The following is a 9,473-nucleotide window of genomic DNA, read 5'->3' as shown; positions in this document are numbered from 1 at the left end:
TTATAGCAATCCTGAGCTGAGTGCCCACTCCTCGGCTCTGTCTTTATAGCCAGCTTCCTTGCTCCTGTACTTGAGAGTTCTGCCACACTCAAGTACCCCAAGTCTGTCTGTGACCCACAGGGGTCCTGAGACCACACTGTTCCAGTGAGGCTTCCATCTCCTGCTTACCCCCACTTAGCCACCACAGCAACGTCCCTCTGGGGAGCAGTCTTCTAGAAGTTCTGATTCTGTGCTCCACTATTCTCTCACTTGCCAGTAGTAGCTGGCTGATAGAGGCCCCCTTCCCCATGGTCCATTTTTTCAAATATCACCTCAGATTCACTTCTCTGCATGTCCTGTCTTCCAGAAAGTGGTCACTTTTCTGTCCATAGAGTTGCTGTTATTTGATCTCTTGTTGAGTTTGTAGGTGTTCAGAATAGTTTGATAACTAGCTGAATTCCTGGGACCAGATGAAATTTTTGTCTCCTCCTCCTCTCCCATCTGGCTCCTCCTCTCTATTCATTTTCCAACAAAACTGTATAAAACTTGAAAGGAACTGCCAAATTTTCTCAAAGAGGCTGCACCATTTTCATTCATACCAGCAATGTACTCCAGTTTCTCCAGATCCTAACCAACACTTGTTGTCTGTCTTTTATTGTAGCCACAGTTTTCTGGTGGTAAGTGTACCTCATTGTGGGTTTTTGTTTGTTTGTTTGCTGTGAAAGCTTTGTTGTTTCAATTTGGTCCACAGCTTAAGAGAGGGTACCTGGGTGGTTAAAAAGCTGCCTACTGCCTGCCTTCACCTCCTCATCCAGGAAGAAGTTCTCCAGGAAGTCATACAGGTGGGGGTCTATATGTGCAGAAACCCTGGGCATGTAGATCCAAAAGGCCCTGATTCAGGTTCTTCTCTAGAACCAGGTGGCTTCTATGGCATCCAGGGTTTTACTCCACTCATCTTAGGATGGCTTCTGCACATCTTGCAAAAGGGTGTGGCCACTGCAGTGGTTTTTCATTTTCAAGAGACACTCAGTACCCTTGGGCTTCTCATCTGCCTGCTCGAAGAAGTGGCCCATGTTCTTCAGAGCCACAGCATTTTGGTTGAAACAGAAGCCCAGAGAGAGGTAGGTGTAGGTGGCCTGCAGATGCATGTTGACCAGGTAGTTGATGGCTCCCTCCACCTTGATGGAATAATTCTGATGAATCTGGATGCTCATGGTTGATTGGTAATAAGGAGCTAAGCTCAAAATAAGGTGTTAGCTAGTCCTAGAGGCAGAGCCTGGCTGAGAAGATAGCTCCAAATGTTGGGACTGGAAAAAAGGCTGGAGGGTGGTCAGAGGCTAGTAGAAAGAGTGACCCTGGGTCTGTTCCATCCAAACACTGTTGAAGCAAGAGATGGATCTGTAGAACTGCTGGGTGCACTGCCTCATTGTGGTTTTGACTTGTATATCCCTAATGACTGAGGATGTTGGGCATCTTTTCATGTGTTTATTGGCCACTTCTATGTCTTCTTTGGAGAAATGTTTGTTAAAATCTTTGTCCGTTTTTAAATTGGGTTGTCTTTCTGTTGTTGATAGTTCTTTATATATTGTAGATAATAGACCCTTATCATATTCATTGTAGATATTCCATCTGTGGGTTGTCTTGTGACCTTACTGATAGTTTCATTTGAGGCACAGATTTTTATTTATTTTTTCACTGTGTTTGCTTCTGCTTTTGAAGTCATATCTAAGAATCAATTGCCTAACCCAAGGTCATGGAAGTTTTATACCTGTTTTCTCCTATGGGTTTTATAGTTTTGATTCTTACATGTAGGACTTTGATCCATTTTGAGTTAAATTTAGATATGGTGTGAGGTATGGCTCCAAATCCATTCATTTACATGTAAATAATCAGTTGTCCCAAAACTATTTGCTAAATGACCACTCCATCCCTTGTTGAATTGTGTTGGCACTATTGTTAAAAATCAATTAGCTAGGGGTTCCTGGGTGGCTCAGTCATTAAGCACCTGCCTTCAGCCTAGGTAGTGATCCAGGGTTCTGGAATTGAGCCCTGCATCAGGCTCTCTGTTCAGTTGGGAGCTGGCTTCTCCCTCTCCCACTCCCCTTGCTTGTGTTCCCTCTCTGTCTCTCTCTTTGTCAGATAAATAAATAAATAAATAGATAAATAAGTCCTTTAACAAAATCAATTAACTATAGATGTAACAATTTATATCTGGACTCTCAATGCCACTCCACCTATCTATATTCTGTCATTATTCTAGTCCTATACTATCTCAGTTAGTTTAATAAGTTTTGAATTCAGAAAGTATAGATTATTCTGTGTTTTTCTTTTCAAGGATTGTTTTGGCTATTCTGGGTCACTTGCATTTCCATATAAATTTTAGAATCAGTTTGTCAATGTCTGCATTAAAAAAACAGTTTGGGTTTTTATAAAGGTCACGTTGAATCTAAAAGTTATATGATCAGTTCGCCATCTTAAAATACTGTTTCCCAGTTCGTGAATATGGGGTATATGAATATGGCTGTAGGCTTTGTAGTTTTTAGTGTATGAGCCTTGCGCTACTTTTGTTAAATGTATCCCCAAGAATTAAGAAGAATTCTTTGCAAATGGAATTGTTTTTAAAATTTTATTTTAAAGGGAAAATTTGAGGGCAGTAACCTTATTGGATACCCCTGGACAGACCACTACACTTACTGTAATTTTTTTTTTTTAAACAACAGAATGTGTCTTACCATTTTTTGTATCTCTGAAATTTAATGTAGTGCTTGGTACATGGTAGGCTCACTAAATTTGTGTTGTGAATATTAGTTGTTGGTAATATCTAGATGAGATTTTTCATGTATATTAAACTTCAGGGATAATATTTTTGAAAAATTAAATGCAGTACTCTTATGTTTTGATGATATAGGTTGTAGGAAATAATGTTTACCTTCTTTTATGTAATTTTTCCACAAATATAATTTGTAAGTGATAAGGCTAATAAGCAGAAACCTTGACATTTTGTGACATATAAAAAAGAAGAAAGTGCTAGCAATTTTTTTGTGATTAAAATTGTTTTCTGTGAGTCAAGTCTGTGGCCATGAATTTTTAGCATCTTAGGGATTTAAGTGAAAATAACTTTTTCATGTCCAACATGATATTTCAGAGAAAAACAGCAGCCAGGGGTTATCTTTGGAAAGTTTGTAATATCATTGCCAACCACTTGCTCTAGGCTTTTAAGTTGTGGGCAAGCCTGAATTAGGTAGTATTTATTTATTTCTTGGAAGTAGCATACTCTGATTGTATCAATTGCCTTTATAACATTAATGTTTCATCTTCAGTGGCATCCAAATTACTTTGACATTTGTGTTATATCCCAGAGTGCCCATCTTTCAGCTCAAAGAAGAGAATTGTGTTGGGTAATCTTAATATAGTCAATGGAGCAATGGATGTGAAAGCAAATTATGTGGTTAAGCTCATAAATTAAGCCAGTCCTTTTTGAGACATATGTATAGGGAGAGAGAGCTAGAGGATAATCTTTAAAACAGTTTTCTTCTTGGTAATTTCATTATTACATGCAATATAATTTTGAAAAGATATTCTATTTTAATTTAAATTCAGTTAACCAGCATATAGTACATCATTAGTTTCAGATGCAGTGTTCAATAATTCTTTAAAGACAGGATTAAAAGTCAGCTGTTGGAAAGGAGTGTCTGTGGTCATCTGTTTGGTGAGGTGGTATGAGTGAGAGACAGAGCTGAGGGTTCTACCAACTAATAGCAGACATTTGTTTTTAGTAGTATAAGTTCATGCTGCTCTTCTAAATATTTTCATGGAGTCCAAGGAAGTTCTTGTTCACTGTAAGTTAATTTGCTTTCCTCTTGACCTACTTATGGTGAATGAGGCATGACTGTTGACCTGACATATTTCCTTAACGATTTGCTCATAAATTCTCAATTCTAGAGCTCACATGTATTGTTTGCTTTGCTTGTTCTCTTTAGTACTAAGGCCATTTATGATTATAAAATCAGGGATTGAAGAGATGAGAGAGGGCTGCCAAATTGTCTAGTAACTTGGAACTTAAAAGTTATGTGTGTATTTCTCCCACCAGAATGCCTATGTTATAATTTGACTAATAAGTATGTGGAGAGATGTATTCAAACCCTTATGTGTTTAACTTTGTAAATGCTGAAAATAAAATTGTAATTTGGTTTACTATTTTGATAAAGTTAAATGCTAGACTGCAGAATATCTTAATGAAATATATTAAATATTGATCTGCCTACTTAGGACCTTGGGAGAAGATATTGTCTATTTTTTTTTTCCTAAGTGGTATTTTCTGTGTGGTTTGAAGTGAAATAACTGCAAATACTTGTTTTCCTTGTACCAAAATGAGTTAGTTCATATTTTTCTTCTAACATGTATGTAGTGATTTTTAGTAGCTAAGGATAATGTTAAATTTGATGGATTATTAATCATTAATTAGTGACTAGTCATTAAATAAAATGCTATATACCACGCATTTTGTATATTTTGTCTCACTTAGTCACTTTAGGAGTTATGTATGATTATTTTCATTTTACATACAAAGAAACTGAGGATCAGAGCCGTTAGTCTCCAAGCATTTAAGTGCTAGAGGTAGGATTTATATCTTTCTATATTTATGTCTATCTATATGCTTGTCAACCTGCCCCCAAAGCTGATGCTGTTAATCATTCCTAGCCTGCATTCCATAAATAATCACATAGCACACAGTAGTATTGCCAGTTCATGTCAACCAGAAGAGTGAAAACATATTCACGATGTGGAAATTTTTCCTTCAGTTTCTGTCTAAATGGTTTAGAATTGTTACTGAGCTCCTCTCTGAGGAAGAAAAGAAAAGACAACATTTTCCAGCAGGTTTCTATGTATCATGTTGATTCTGCTGTCTTTTATAGTGGCTCAACAGTGACATGTATTAATCTGCATTCCAGAAAAATACACCCCATAGAGAGAATGTGTGGGAACAGCTGGTTATGGCAGCTGTAGGTAATGAACACGAGACAAGTCTCAAAGTTCAGTTTTTTCCTCTTTCTGCATGTATACCCTTCATGTATCAAAAGGAAGAATTGTTATATATATATGTATGTATGTATACATATATACATACATGTGTATGTGTGTGTGTGTACACACACACACACAAATTGTGCTTAGCAAAGAAACAGAAGCTCCATGATATTGTTATTCAAATTCTCTTTTCGAGTCATGGAATGGTGATGCCAAAATCACCTCCTTTGGGCCTTAGTTCAGTCCTTAAGGAAAATGAACAAACTTGGATGAATTTTCTCTTGGAGAATAAGGAACAATGTTTTTTTAAATTGCTATATCCCCAAAATGCTTGCAACAGAGCTATATATATATATAAAGCTTAATAAATGTTTGTTGATTGATGGATTGCTTGCCTAATTTCCCATGGCTCGTAGTAGTTGAGGTTATAATCTGAGTCTTTGACATTTAAGTTTAGTGTTTTTCTTACCATAATGGGTTGTTTGCACTCCCATCTCAGAATAATAATTGCCTTTTCCTTTTGAAAGGCAGAAATTAAAACTCTGAGAGATTTAAAAAACTTGCCCAAATTCACACAGGTAGGCCAGGGCTGACAAGTTCTTAAAGTCTAGTCTGCTTGACGTTAAAGTCTGTGTGTAGATGCCCTCTGTAAGCTGCACCTTCCTAGAACAAGACCTCACATAATATCTAATGAATGAAATTTATATTTGTATTTTAAAGCCCTCTTTACAAAAGAAAGTATGTAATCCATTTTTATCAGGCACTAGAACTGAGTGGTCAAGAATAAGGATTCTATAGCCAGGCAGAGTTTAAAATCACAGTTCTACCACTTACATGACTTCAACTAAGTTTCTCTGTGGCTCAGATTCATCAGTCACAAATGATGTCCATAATACCGATTTCATTGGAGTTGTTTAATTAAGTAGGCATGAGGTGCTTAAAACAGTGCCTGACATATAGTAAGCCTCATGTGTTACTATTATTTCCTGGGTATATATTTCCATTACAAAAAATTATCTTATAGACAGCGAAGCTTAATCCTATTGTCCTCTCTCATTCTGTTTTTCTAGGAACACAAAAACTAGTAAGGCATCACCCTCATGGCATGCTACAGTCTCTAATTATTATGATGAAAATTTTTTTAGAGTTGGGGTAGGGGCAGAGGGAGAGGGAGAGAGAGAGAGAATCCCAAGCAGGTTCCACACTCAGTACAGTCCAGAGGCAGGACTCAATCCCATGACCCTGAGATCATGACATGAACTGAAATCAAGAGTGAGATACTCAATAGACTGAGCCACGCAGGTACCTCTCATGACGAAGTTTTTTACTCTTTTTTTTTTTTTAAAGATTTTATTTATTTTTTGTGACAGAGAAATCACAGCAGGCAGAGAGGCAGGCAGAGAGAGGGGGGGAAGCAGGCTCCCTGCTGAGTAGAGAGCCCAATGCAGGAATTGATCCCAAAGACCCTGAGATCAGCCAAAGGCAGAGGCTTAACCCTCTGAACCACCCAGGTGCCCCAAGTTTTTTACTCTTCTTTAAAAGTTTTTTCTTTCTTTCTTTCTTTCTTTCTTCCTTTCTTTCTTTCTTTCTCTTTTCTTTTCTTTTCTTTTTTTTGTTTGACAGACAGAAATCATAAGTAGGCAGAGAGGCAGGCAGAGAGAGAGGAAGGAAAGCAGGCTCCCTGCTGAGCAGAGAGCCCGATGTGGGGCTCGATCCCAGGACCCTGGGATCATGACCTGAGCCGAAAGCAGAGGCTTTAACCCACTGAGCCACCTAGGCGCCCCCTTTAACAGTTTTCTTAATCTTTAAGCAAAGATCTGATTTCCCCAGTACTCCTATTTAGAATACTACAAGAAATTTATTGTACTTAGACCAGGAAATAACATTAATACTTAGAGGATAACAAATTCTTTTTCATATGGTGCACAAAGGACAGCCACATTTATTATTAGAGCAGAAAGGAGTAGTCTTTTAAAAATATTATCTTGAGAGAATGTACCTTCTTTTGCCTAAAATTAAGACACTTCATGTAGGGTGATATAGTGGATGAGCACAGGACTTGGGAATCAGAAAACCCAAGTTCATATCCCACTTGACAATTATCAGTTGTATGACGTTGGATGGCAAAGTCCTCTTAGCCTCTTTCAGCCCCAATTTTCTGTACTGTGAAAGAATGTAAGAGTGACTGCTCTGATTATCTTACAATGTTTGGTATTTGTCAAATAGTATTTTATATTTTCAAGGCCCAAATTCAAATACTGCCTTCTCAACGAAGCCTTCCCTAACTCCTCCAGGTAGATTACTTCTTTCTTCTTTATATTCTGAGAGCAATTTGTATCTCTACAAATACTCCATTTCTTTGAGCCAAAATGACCATGTCTTCCCACTGGATTGTAAGCTCTTTGAGTAGACACTCAGTTTCGTTTTCTGCCCCCTGTCTGGGATAGTGCCTTGAATATGTTCTCCATTCATATTTACCTAATTGAAATGAATTTGTGCAATAGTGCTTTGTATACTGAAATATGTACAAATGGAAATTATTGTCAATATCCACTTATACTTGGCACTTAGACTTTCTCACAGGCTTTTTAAACTCACTTATGCCATCCAATGTTTAATCAGACTCACCCTCCATCTCCAAATATCTTATCTTGGGGAGAGTCAACCACGAGCACAACTAAAGTCTTTATTAAGCTCCTGAATGCAAGTTGTATTGTCCTAACTGCTGTCCAAATCAAATCGTCATGGTTTCTGCTTTACAAGAGCACAGTCGAAAATCATCAAATGTCTGCATGCAATTTATGCTGTCCTTAGTACTGTTCAAATTGAATTAAATAATTAGATCAGTGACTTCTAGACACACTGTAGGGAAGAAAGACTTGTGTGAATACATTTATGAAAGATGCTAAAAACTATTTAAAAAATAAAACCACACTGTCTGAATATATAGCAGCTTTTGTTGAGAGCTATGTCTGACATGGATAGTTTTAGATTTGGATGTTTTGTCTAAGTACACTAGGCAAGAAGCCTTCATATCACTTCTTAATTGGGGAAAACCTATGTGTATTGAGTTTTTCACAAGTTTTTGATGTAGTCCCTGGAGGTTATATAATGTATTTTTATTCTCTTATAATATTCTACAAGGTCATAAAATTACTCTTTTGTGGTATTTCATGTGATGTGGGTTTGGTGTGATATGAGGATGTTTTTCTTTAATCTCATTAGAATTAGAGAAACAAGACCTTACTTTTAAATGTAGAAAATTGTTCCTGGGTACAAAAATAAAAGCAGAAAAGAAGAAAGGAAACAAAAAATAAGAGGAAACAAAGGGAAAGTAAAAGAAGTGAAAAGTGAAAATAAGATTGGGCATTAATATCTGTTGTAAATATAAATAAATATTTGGTACTAAACTATAAGTATATGTGATGTGTGAGGCTTAAATGTTTATAAATGATTGAATGAATGAGTAAAGTCATACCGCATTTTTACCCATTTATGTATTGATGGACACTTTGGTTGCTTCCATATTTTAGATAATGTAAATAATGCTGCAATGAACACAGAGACATAGAGGTGCATAAATCTTTTTGAATTAGTTTTCATTTTCATTGGGTAAGCACACAGTAATGAAATTACTGGGTCATATGGTATTCAATTTTTATATTTTTGAGGAAACTTTGTACTATTTTCCACAGTGGTTGCACCAATTTACATTCCCACCAGTAGTGCACAAGTGCACAAATTCTCTTTTCTCCGCATCTTTGCTAACAGTTATTATTTTTTATCTTTTTGATACTATCCATTTTGACTAGTATGAAGTGATATTTCATTGTGGTTTTAACTTGCATTTCCATGATGATGAGTGATGTTGAGGATCATTTCATGTATCTGTTGGCTATCTGTATGTCTTCTTCAGAAAAATGTCTATTCAAGTCCTCTGCCCTTTTTTTTTAATTGGATTAATGTTTTTTTGGTGTTGATTTGTTTGAGTTTTAAAAATCAGAAAGGATGAATACCCAACTTTTGTAGCAACATGGACAGGACTGGAAGAGATTATGCTGAATGAAATAAGTCAAGCAGAGAGAGTCAATTATCATATGGTTTCACTTATTTGTGGAGCATAACAAATAGCATGGAGGGCAAGGGGAGTTAGAGAAGGGAGTTGAGGGAAATTGGAAGGGGAGGTGAACCACGAGAGACTATAGACTCTGAAAAACAAACTGAGGGGTTTAAAGGAGCAGGGAGTGGGAGGTTGGGGGAACCAGGTGGTGAGTATTAGAGAGGGCATGGATTGCATGGAGCACTGGGTGTGGTGCAAAAACAATGAATACTGCTATAAACATTCGGGTGCATGTGCCCCTTTGGATCACGGTAGGAGAAGAATCAATGAAACAAGATGGGATTGGGAGGGAGACAAATCATAAGTGACTCTTAATCTCACAAAACAAACTGAGGGTTGCTGGGGG

The 9,473-nt window shown here is 37.0% G+C and overlaps 1 pseudogene; it reads right to left on the bottom strand.

Annotated features, from left to right (window-relative positions):
- Positions 1 to 731: 731 nt before the first annotated feature.
- Positions 732 to 8,490, bottom strand: LOC132018131 (ferritin light chain-like; annotated as a pseudogene).
- Positions 8,491 to 9,473: the final 983 nt, after the last annotated feature.

The sequence above is a fragment of the Mustela nigripes genome, chromosome 1 (assembly GCF_022355385.1).
Source record: "Mustela nigripes isolate SB6536 chromosome 1, MUSNIG.SB6536, whole genome shotgun sequence".
Classification (NCBI taxonomy): domain Eukaryota; kingdom Metazoa; phylum Chordata; class Mammalia; order Carnivora; family Mustelidae; genus Mustela; species Mustela nigripes.
This window is presented reverse-complemented; position numbering and strand designations above follow the sequence as displayed.